Below are 10,916 nucleotides of genomic sequence, written 5' to 3' on the forward strand. Positions count from 1 at the left end.
AGAAAGGTTGAATATCGAGATCTTGATTAAGCCTACTATTGCAATCCTCTTCATGCGACTTCACCATTGACTAAGGCAAGCAAAGGAAATAGTTGAAAGTAAAACACAGAATTTCTCAAAGGAATCTTCATTTTTCATTCTCCATATCTCTTTTAATAGTCCCCAACATTTTTTCAGCTTGAACAAGATAATTTTGTTTTCTACCTTAGATTGACTCTTGGTTTGAGGATGTTCTATGGATCCGATCACGTGTCGAAATTCAATCTCAAACAAAATCTATCGAGACAAACAAAATCTTAGATTTCCTCTTCCTAAGTGAAAACAGACCGATTATGTCAATGTTTCCACATTGCAAATGGTCATGGAAAACAATGTGATGAAGCTCCTTCAATTTTAATGAGATTGCTTACTTTATAAATTTTGTTAACAAACTTTGTATTGTCACCACTTAAGATCGGTCAATAATAATACTTTTATACCTATTGTTGATCTTGTTATGAAGTTTAATACATATTTTTTTAACAGACTCCATAACCCAATCCACATTATCATTTCTAATTAAGGCTTTGTAAGATAATTAGGTGCAGAATTGCTTATGACGTGGTTGTAGATGAACATCATTTTGCTTTTGCTGCCTAGTAGTACATTTTGGAAAAGTATTTATTGTTTATTATTATTTAGTTTATTTTTTTTTCATTTCAACAACAAAACTATATTATACTGTGTTCCTTATTCACCATATTTCATACTGTTCTTACAACAAGGACCAAGAACATTTGAAATGGGTTAACAAGACTAATCCTTCAATCTTGGGCTGAATACTATCTTGGGCTGGATACTTAACTTCTCTCCTTGATGAGAACTATTGGCTTCTCCTCTCGGCTGGTACTTTCGGCTTCTCCTCTCGGCTGGTGCTCTCGGCTTCTTCTCTCGGCTGGTGTTCTCGGCTTCTCCTCACAACAGGTGGGGGGTACCTGCAAGTCGCTCCGATGCCAAAGTCAGAAAGGGTTTAATATTCATCAGATAAAATCACTCTTACCTCTTTCTATCTCTGAACTCCTATTTATAGAGTTTCTTTAATGGGCTTTCCCCTTTACTCTTGGGCTTTCTTTCTGCACCTTTTTTTATTATTTGTGCACCCCTCTTGCAAGTTTTTATCTAATTGGGCTTTTACAACATTTATATTTTTGTTTTATTCTTGTCTTCATTGCTTTCGGTCAAAACCTCTCGGTTTTAACTTAATCATTTTAATTGTTATACTATGTAGTTCGCGGCATGAACCTCTCGGTTTTAGCCTATCAGTACACGTACCAACAAAATAACATTAGGATTTTATTTACCTTAAGAAAAGTCGCAAAGGGCAAATCACAACGTTATCAGTATCGGATCTTTTACTTAACTGTTGAAGGCATTACTTCAAAATTTAAATGAGGTTAAACCGATTTCAATAAAATATTAATGTTTGTATATGAACCGATATTAATAAAAAAGGATATTACACATAAATATACAAATTACAATTTAAATTCCACTTAAAATATCAATCATAACATATAATAGAAATAAGTCGAAAGTAAATCTAATAAATTATATTTAAGTTCAATAATGACAAATAAAATCTAATGGCAACTACAAGTCTTTTATAACAAAAAAAACACAGACATTTTTTAATCAACTGGCTGAACTTTAAAAACTTCTGATTTTAGTTCATTCAATTCTGTCCTAATTCCAGTGAAGTCCAGTTTTTAAGAAAAATTGAAACGAACTCTAGACCGATTCAACCAGTTGAACTTTCCCAAACGATCTAGTTCTGAAAATTGTAGCAAAAAAATATAATTTATAAGTTAACTTAAATATATAAGTTGAAATTAAAAGTTTATAATTTATTTTATCGCAGAGCATCATCATTGGTGCAGAAAGGTAAAACTGATGGATTGTGCCTTTATGATGAAATTCTTTGATTGAATTTTGGAGAGGATTGGCGGAAGCTTCAGTGGAGGAGGCGTGCAAGGAGGCTCACATGGAGCTTGCGGTTTCTTTGGAGGTGCATGCTAAGTATGGAGAGTGATAAGTGAGGCCTAATCACTTGAGCTAGGTGGAGAGTTGAAGACTAAAGTGTTTATCCTAAAGAGGCAAGACAAGAGTGAGAATTGACTCAATATTTTGGCAGCAATTTCACTCATTCATTAATCTTGTAAAATGAGAGTCAAGCACCTCAATTTATAGGAGAGAAGATTGAACATTTTGGAACCAAAATTAAAAAATTCAAAATAAAACTCTCCAATGAGAAGGTGTCATGTGGAGTCATGCTTTCCATGTTTAGCTCACACCTTCCATGTTAAATCCTCTCCACTCCTATGTTGCCATGTGGGCGTCCATGTGCTCCATGCCAAGGTGATTTTCGTTCTCCAATATACTCTAGACGTTTTAGGGTTACATTGGGCTTAAAGAAGCCCAATTGTTACCCTAACTAGTCATTTTTAACCCTAACTAGTCATATTTTACTATTAGCCCAAATACAAGCCCAAAAACCTATGCTACTTGGCCCAAATATTCGGTCCAATTATTTTATGCTACTAGGCCCAATACATGGCCCATGAAATCATAAACAACTTTATACAATTTATTTAAGCTAAAGCTTGGCCCACAAATAATGTTGACCAGTCTGCAGAAACCCAGTCTTCTTGTGTTCTTCTGGCCAAAGCTCTAGTTTATGTTTTGATGACTTGGAGGTCTTCTTGGATATGTTTGTACATTCCTTCACCCTATAGTTATCCTCTTGATTGGGCCTACAAAAATAAACAAAAGCCCAATTAGACCATATTTTCAATTAAATCAATAAATAACCTCTAGGTCTTCATCCTCCTTATTATGGGGTTGTGTGTGGTTGGACGGTTTCCATAAAAAACGAATGCGGATATTTTACATTTATAAGAGCGGTTATATAGTCGCATTTGATGAACACATATTCTTAAATCGAAGAGATAAGAAGGCGACTATATAACCACATTTGTAAATCTCATTTATAAGTGCGGCTATTTCTGGTAGTCGCACTTGTATATGCTTCTGAATGAGGGTTTAGGGTTTAAGGGTAATTCATTTACCAGTGTGGCTATTACCATAGTCGCATTCATAAATATGTTTTACAAGGGAGGCTATTTAAGGCCTCTTACAATGGTAATCATCCATTGCATAACGTAATAGTCACACTCATAGCTTTCTGGTTGTTTATTACACTATAATTCAATAAAAAATAAAAGTTAGTATATTGATAAACAATGAAAAGAGAAAGAAAAAATTATAAACATTTAGCCTTATCCAGTTCAAATTTTGAAAATTTGAATTGGATCGACCTTTTAGAATGTTAATATCCACGCCATGAACTGGTTAATACAAAAAACCTTGTTTGTATATATGGTTAATTAGTAACATACAGAGTTAAGTTTATAGTGTACTTACCTATCAATGATATTCTTAAGACTTGTGGATGACTTCTTGTGTAGGGAACAAAACCACAAAGCAGCCTAATCACTGATAAGACAAGTAACTTCTAATGACCCCTATATCATCCATGAAAAGAGTGAGTAAATGTTTAAAACATGAAATAGTGATAATTGACGACATATATAATTAAACTTACTCATTAATAAGTGCATAAATAAATTTCTTTTCCCTCTTTTTTTCAGGGTGGTAGTGATGTATGATTGGGTCTCATTTTCCTTTGCTCCAATGGGATTAGTATATGCGGGATCTAAGAATCCATACACATTTTCCTTCCCCTCAATGATAGAAACACCATTCATAAACCTACAAGTAATTAGTTAAAGCATAATGAATACTAATTTAACATAAATTAAATTAAAATATAGGTAAAGACACTTACATCATAAAAGATTGAATTATATTTATATTGAACTCCTGATCCCCACCTACAAATTTTAATAAATCTGACATGTATATGTACAATGGCAACTTAGTGTTTGTTTCAAAAAACGTATGATCCTATGGAACTTCCAGAGGGTCTCGTCCCATTTGTTTAGCAACTACAACTAATGAAGCTATAAGATCGTCAATCGAAACCTCATTCTACCTTTTCGGACTTGGTTTTCGACGAGGTTTGTACAAAATAAAGAACATTTGTTTTAAAATAGATGTAATATATAAATATAAATTAATATAATGAAATGAAATTATTACCGGAGGTTCTCGCGTAATTCGAATGAGGTTTCTGGGCCAGGCTACGAATGCTTGAAATGCTTCAGCCACAGTTGTTACCTCATCTAAAGGTAGTGGAACACGATCATCAGGTACTTGTACTCTTTTAACCGTTACCTTCGCCACATCAGAGAAACGTTATGTAAGGTGGTGACCTCTTCATAGACTTTTCCAATGGCCACCACTTGAGGAAGCATGTCGCCCTCTACCAGTAGCTCACATTGCCTTGTCCAGCCAATGATATCCTCCCCTGATGTTGTAGGAGTCGCACAACTCCCCTTTGTGCTCTTAGGAGCGAGACTAATAAGCGCCTGAACTGACGGCTCAACACAAAGTTGTTGTGATAGTAACTCCTGTCGCAACTCTAGCCACATCCTTTTAGCCTCCTTTCTTATCTCCTCCATTAATTCTTAACGTAGCTTACTCTTCAATTCTGCTTTGATCTCTTGAGGGGAGGAGGATGAGTGTCGTGGTGCAACTCCAAAATATAGTTTAATTCCAACCCCTTGTCTAGCTGCACGAACACGACCACAGTGCTCAAGTTATCCAATTGCTTCAACCAGGATATCGCGATGACCTTCAGGAACAAAATTACCTTGGGAGCTTAAGGAATCCTGCAAGAGACCAAAATCATATTAGTTTTTAATATAATTAATGCTTTAAAATAAATGCAAAATAGGATAAAAATAACTTACAATTTTTTTGCAGACTATCTCTGATTGAACAAAACTAAATGCACCCGACTTTTTAATTCGGACCCTCTTCCATTTTACATGGCGAAAAGGTGGTGATGGAGGAGAAATGACCCCTGTTTCCAAATTCTCAGATGCAGTCCCCTGTCTAGATTGCTTCTTTTCCACCATCAGTGATTGCTCAAGCTTTCGATCCCCCGAACGAGACAGTACGTGCGGGGTAACATTCTTTAAAGTTATCTCTTGAGCTTTCTTCCTGTCATAATTGAAATAAACAAAGTGAATTAAATAATATTAACTTATTAATTTTATATAAATAAAAATAGTTAAGTAACTTCACTTACCATCCAAGCTTCATTTTCACGGCTTTCTTCATGTCTCTTCATCAATATCTTTGTACTTTAAACAAGGACTTTCGCCTTTAAGCTTGCCAAAAATATATTTTGTCGTCAGTCTTGACTTAAAGTGACGAAATTTAAGTCCGATATTGGATATAATCTTTGATCGAAGTGGTTCCACATTAGGGATTTCAAAATTTGCCTGCAAAATAACATTACCAAATTAAAATTAATCTATGAATATTAAAAAGCATTATATGATAACAATAATGATGTAAAGTTTACCCGAACATCCTCTCAAAGCATGTTCTGATCGACCTTTGACACATCATCCCATAAATTAATTAAAATGGAGAGTCTCTCACGAGAAACAACTCCAAGATAGTTATTAAACTCATCTGCATTAGGACCAAAAGCCACTCCAGTAATGACGTCAATGTCAACACGTGTCGTCTTTCTAGAAAGACGTTTCAATGCGAGACGCTTCAATCTAGTAGGTCCTCTCCTGCCTCGTCCAAATTGGGATCTGATTAGAGTTTGATCGTCATCCATATATGTGTTAAAAAAATTAGGTAACAAACATTAGTTAATCTGCATCGAATTAAAATCATATAAAAAAATACATAAAATTCTAAATGCGTATTATAAAAAATATTTCTAAATTTATTACCATAGTGGGTTGAATGTTCGTATATAAATTCCTTTATTGTGGTCTTTACGGGTTGCATGTACATCATCAAGTACATCGTCATCTTTATTAATTATCATTGGTGTGAATGAACGAGGATCACCATTTCCAATATCATCTATGACCTCCCCTTGTTTTATCCCGTGTAAAACGACATACCAATGTTCTGACGTAGGATCTTTCACGTAGAAAACCTGAGATGCTTGTTGAACCATTATAAATGGCTCATCTCGATACCCTATCTTTCAAAAGTTCACTAGTGTGAGTCCTAATTCATCAATTTTAACCCTACTTTTATTGTCAACCCATTTACACTTGAAAACTGGAACTAAAAACTTAGTATAGTCAACCTCTCATATCTCTTATATAAACCCATAGTATGCCATTGATCCAAGTACATGATTTGTATCTTTCAAAGTGGAAAATTGCATTGACTCGGCTTCACGAGTAACACTCAAATTTTGAATTGTACTCTTTTCATCATAGACTTCGTGTAAAATATACAATTATTCACTTCGTACGCTTTACAAGAAATGACATCAAACTTCAATCCAATAGCCAACCAGGTCAAGGTCTCTGATGTGGTTGAATCCTTTAACACCTCATCTTTAAACCAAGGCATGAAAGTTCTATTATGTTCCATCAAGACCCATTTCTCTGCTTGTCTTGGGTTATTTTCCTTCACAATGGCTTTATGATCTTTTATGTAAGGTATAACTTCATCTGTGTCATTCAATATATACAAATGTGATTGTAAGACTTCTGATCAAGATTTGCTTACAATATTCACACGACGTAAACATTTAGACCTATTGGATTTTCTTTTGACATGTACTCTGAATAAAATTCAATACTTTCTTCAGCTATGTACCTTTCAATCATTGAAGCTTCTGGATGATAATGATTTTTCACATAACCTTTCAAAATTTTAATATACCGTTCATCAGGATACATCCATCTTAAATACACTGGTCCACACAATCTAACCTCTCTTACCAGATGCACAACTAGATGAACCTTATGTCAAAAAAAGATGGAGGAAAAAACATCTCCAATTCACACAAGATAACAACAATTTCATCTTGAAGTTCATCTAGTTTTAATGGATCAATGACTTTACAACAGATGGAAGAGAAGAATGAGCACAGACAGGTTATGGTATGTCTAACATTTTTTGGTAAGATCCCACGAATAGTTACCGGCAGCAACTGTTGCATCAAGATGTGTCAATCATGAGACTTCAACCCAATTAACTTCAAATCTTGCATTGACACTAGGCTCTTCACATTTGAGGAATGTCCTTGTGGCACTTTCACACCCTTTAGACATTGACAAAAACTAATTTTTCATCTTTTGACATGGTGTAAGAGGTTGGGGGAAAATATGTACGCTTACCCATTTCTATGGGTGCCAACTCGCCTCGTATGTTAATCTCAATCAAATCTAAACAATCATTTAGACCATCCTTCGTCTTCCCGTTAATGTTAAGAAGTGTACCAATTAAGCTATCACATATATTCTTTTTAACATGCATTACATTTATATAATGTTTGATTCTAACCTCGACCAGTATGGAAGATCAAAGAAGATTGATTTTTTCTTCCAAATGTTTGTCACAAATAACATTTTTTTTTTACTTATCAAAGGTGTGGTTATGTTATTTACCTTTTCGTAAACCTCTACACACCAGTTAATGAAGTTGGTGGACCACTAGTCTCTTGGTGTCCACTAAAGGCTTTTTTTCAACCTCCGGTAAGGATGATGACTTCTAAGAAACCTCTGATGCCGAAGATATATTGTCTTCTTTCCATGTTTCAATTGTTGAGAAGTCGTGTCTTCTTCACATATTGGACATGCTTTATGACTCTTAACACTCTAACCTGATAAGTTATCATATGCTGCAAAGTCATTGATAGTGCAAAATAACATGGCATGCAACTTGAAAGTTTCATTAGCAAATCCGTCAAATACTTTAACACCCTAATCCCACATTAACTTCAAATCTTCAATTACGGGACTTAGATAAACATCTATGTCATTCCCTGGCTGTTTCGAATCAGATATCATCATAGACAACATCATGTATTTTCGCTTCATGCACAATCCATGAGGTAAGTTGTAAATAACTAGTAAAACAGGCCATGAACTGTGATTGGTACTCATATTACCAAACAAATTCATTCCGTTTGTAGCTAAACCAAGTCAGATATTTCTTGATTCTTTACCAAACTCTGGAAACTCATCATCAAATTTTTTCTATTGAATAGAATCGGTTGGATGTCGGTACATGCGATCACATTTCCTCTCATCTGCATGCCATCTAAGATTCTTAGCATCGTTTGGGTTTGCAAACAAACGCTTCATCCTTGAAATAATTGAAAGATACCACATAACCTTCATTGGGGTCCATGCTTTTCTATATCTTCAATAGTATCATCATCTTTTTGTTTCAACTTATAACGTGATAACCCAAACCTCGGACAACTTTTCAACAATTCAAAATATTTTCGATATAATATACAATCATTAGGACATGCATGTATTTTTTTATACTCCATACCCATTGGACAAAAAATCTTTTTAGCCTCATAATTACGATTAGGTAAAGTATTTCCCTCTGGAAGCATGTCCTTTAACAACTGAAGCAATTTCGTGAAGCTTTTATCAGTCCATCCATTTATTGCCTTCAAATTCATCAATCTTAACATCGCCAACAACCGTGTGAAGTTAGTTGATCCAGGATACAATGAAGTCTCTACATCTGCAAAAGACTCGGCTCCAACATCACGAATCATGTCCTCCAATCAATCATCATCATGTACTGCATCATCCATGGTGGACCCCACATATTCTTTAGTTATGGAAACACGTGGTAAATTTAACAATTCACCATGTCATGTCCAAGTTGTATAAGATCGAAGAAACTCATCACATAGTACGTGCTCCCTTATTACCTTAACATCTAGTATCCTTCCACTCAAACAGTTAACGCACAAACACTTCATCTTTTCTCCATCATGACCACTACTAATCGTGTTACGTTGCGCAAATTGTAAAAATTCTACTACTCCTCTTTTATGCTCATCACTTATGCGAATAAAATTAATCCAATTTCGATCCATTATATTCTGAAATAGTCATTCAGGTGTTTTCTAATCAGTGTTCTATCTGATGCGTTTGCCGAGGGTTGAACACGCCGAACTCAATACCAGTACGTATCAATTGTCGAGGGTCGAACACCCTCAGACTCAATACAAACACGATAAATCTATTCTAAACTAACAACTAACATAATAAAAATATAAATTATAACAAATACTAAATAATATTAATTTTAAAAAATACAAATTATAATACATAAAAAAATCATAATATTAAAAAAAAATCAAAAAATTTAAAACACCACCAACCAAGTGTGTGAAGGCAACGTTGGTGAAGAGTGGCATGGGAACGCTAGCAACAGCGACGACAGCGGACACGACGACGAACGCGGAAGCAGTGACGGAGCAAACCAAAAACCACAGAAGAATTGACGAAGGCAATGAAACATTACTTCGAGCAATGCAAGAAACCAAACAAAGTAAGAAAAATGAAAAATATTTATATACCATTAGTGAAGAAGAAAGAGAGCTTGAACAAACTTACAAAGGCACGAATATAAAATGAATTAAGCTACAAAAGAGATGAACACGAAGCGCAAATGCGAGCAGGAACAGTGCAAACGCGAAACGCAAAGAGAAAAAAAAAAAAGAAAGCGTAAGTGACACGCTTCAGAAATTAGGGCAAAAATGATTTATAAATGTGACTATTGTAAATTAACTTAATTTTAAAAATGTCACCGCGTTTTTTAAAGACTCCATCTGAGCGTAAAGCACACTTAATAAACAGTATTTATTTTTGCAAAATTTAATAAACAATATTTGTTTTTACATTTTGCAGTGGTGCATGTAAATATACTAATGAAAGCTATAAGCAATTTTTGAAAGAATGAAACATTGAAATTCCCTAAAATAGCAATGGCTCATGCAAACCATAATTTAAAACACAACATGCGTCATTATTTCCTCTGCATATTAAACACACATAGTATTTAAATAGTACTTTCTACGTATTTTGCATTTCCTAATCGACAATTTCTTCCTCCCATAATTTATTTTCCCGCCCAATAATACACAAAATTGCCAATATACCCAACCATTCTCAATTCCAAACTATATTTTTTATTATCTAAAAATTTCATATATAATTTCTAAATATAGTTTCAAATCATATAATATAAAATATAATTATAAAATCCAAAATATTACTCTAAATTATATAATTTAAAATATAATTCTAAACTAATAAATAAAATATAATTCTAATTTATATAATTTAAAATACAATTTTTAATACAAGAACCAAGAAAATATTATTCAAAATTTTTAATTTAGAATTCAAAATATAAAAAAGTTATGTAATCCACAAATATTTTAATGAAATAAAAAATAATTGTAGATTAATTAGTCTAGAAAGTGACAGTTATTGACATGTAGATCTCTTGGTTACTTCAAGTCTCTTTGTTGATGCTCGGTCAATCAGGGAATTACCTACAAAAGGTACTTTTGGTTTAAAAGTCTATTCTAGTAAATGGTAAAAACATACCTTGGTTTAAAAGTCTATTCTAGTAAATGGTAAAAACATACCTTCTTCCACAAAGAGTTCTATTTATAGCAATAATTTATGGACCCTAATTGTGATAGGTCAGAAATTAGTTATTAACTGACATGCATCATGGTTCCTTTCAGTCAATCAATTTCAATTGGTTTATCAAAGATATATCTCTTATATTTCGAATATGATTTAACTCATTCAACCCCAAACTAACCGTTGTTGCTTGTTATTTATTGTCTTAATATGTTCTTTTACCAAGGTCGAGACTGACTCATGGTACAAATATAGTTGTTTCAAATTACCTTACACATAAACTAGTATTAAAAATAA

Source organism: Phaseolus vulgaris, chromosome 6 (assembly GCF_051622355.1).
Source record: "Phaseolus vulgaris cultivar YP4 chromosome 6, ASM5162235v1, whole genome shotgun sequence".
In the NCBI taxonomy this organism is placed as follows: domain Eukaryota; kingdom Viridiplantae; phylum Streptophyta; class Magnoliopsida; order Fabales; family Fabaceae; genus Phaseolus; species Phaseolus vulgaris.